General features: G+C 58.1%; 1 long non-coding RNA gene across 1 annotated transcript; it reads left to right on the top strand.

Moving 5' to 3' along the window:
• The first annotated feature begins 12 nt into the window (after window positions 1–12).
• Window positions 13–1,260, top strand: LOC108449437. Its single transcript, XR_001865600.1, has 3 exons — window positions 13–219; window positions 536–675; window positions 1,138–1,260. It is a non-coding gene; the product is annotated as an uncharacterized LOC108449437 (long non-coding RNA).
• Window positions 1,261–1,266: the final 6 nt, after the last annotated feature.

Below are 1,266 nucleotides of genomic sequence, written 5' to 3'. Positions count from 1 at the left end.
GCAGCCCTGGCCGGTGGCTCTGAAACCCTTGCATTTCTCTCTTCTCCAGGGGCTCTGCACTTCCTGAGGAAGATCATTGGCCTGAAGGATGAGCTGTATTCCTGTTACATCATCCAGGGAAAGCTCTTGGCACCCCTTGTGCAGGCTCTGCTGCAGAGTGGAGCTACGTCCAACCTGCTCCACTGGGCTGTGCTGGAGCTGTTTGAATTCCTCCGACTGGTGAGTTCAGCAGCAGCTTCAGCTCAGACACGGCTGTGGCCTCTCAGCTCAACAGGTCCAGTGCAGCCTCCCGCTTCCATGCAAGTGTCACCAACAGCCTGGGGACACTGCTGACCCTGGTGCCCCGTGCCACGGGAAGATGAATCGTTCTTTCCCCATTTCAGCTCTTGGCTTCAGGATCAATCTCAATTGCTTCCCAACTGCTCTGGACAAAAGGGCTTTGGCTCTGGCTAAGGAAGGCATTCCTTGGAAGCTTTCTGAACTTTGGCCTGTGACCACTGGAGACTGAGAGCGTGTTTTGTTCCTCCTTTTGCAGGAAGATTGTAAGTCCCTGGTTGCCCATGTCATCGAGAGCTTCTATCCTGCACTGCAGTCCATCAGCTACGTGCAGACATTCCAGGGACTGAAGAGGAAATACGAGAGAGACAAGCACCGACAAAAGCAGAGCGTGCACAGGTAGGCCCCGGTCTCTGTGCTGGGAGCCTGGCAGGGACTGCCCTAGGGCAGGGCTGCTCCTTGGTTTTCTCTTTGCCAGAGGGCAGCAGGAGCAGGTGGCTGGCGCTGGCCTTGGCTTTCCTTCTGGAGGAAAGCTTGTGGCATGAGAGGAAAGCCCCCTCTGCCTTTCCTTGTGGCCCCCTGCAGTGGAGCTGCTCTTGCTCAGGGCATTCCTTGCTCCTCTGAGAAAGCCCTGAGCTTCCCCAGAGCAGAATCTTGCTGTGTCCCTGCCAGGGAGGATTCAGCCTGCCTGGGCCTCAGCCGGGGGCTGCTGAGTCTTACAGGCAGGGCACAAGTGCCCGTGGAGCTGGACTGCCTTCCCAAATGGGCCACGTTCCCTCCAAAGCTCTGCGAGCCATTGCCGGTCCTGGCTGAGTCGGGAGCAGCAGCAAAGCCGGGATCACTTGTCCTGTCTCTCCGCAGGGTCCCATCCCTCTCAGGCAGAGGTGCAAGAGCCTCAGGGCAGGAAGGCCAATTGAACATCGGGGCAGACCAAGGGGGCGCAGCTCAGACAGCACCAACGAGCTCCAAGGGCTCCTCTTCCAACAAGGC

Source organism: Corvus brachyrhynchos, unplaced genomic scaffold, assembly GCF_000691975.1.
Source record: "Corvus brachyrhynchos isolate BGI_N302 unplaced genomic scaffold, ASM69197v1 C11858205, whole genome shotgun sequence".
Taxonomy (NCBI): domain Eukaryota; kingdom Metazoa; phylum Chordata; class Aves; order Passeriformes; family Corvidae; genus Corvus; species Corvus brachyrhynchos.
The sequence above is the reverse complement of the archived record's forward strand: the minus strand, read 5'-3'. Positions and strand labels throughout refer to the sequence as shown.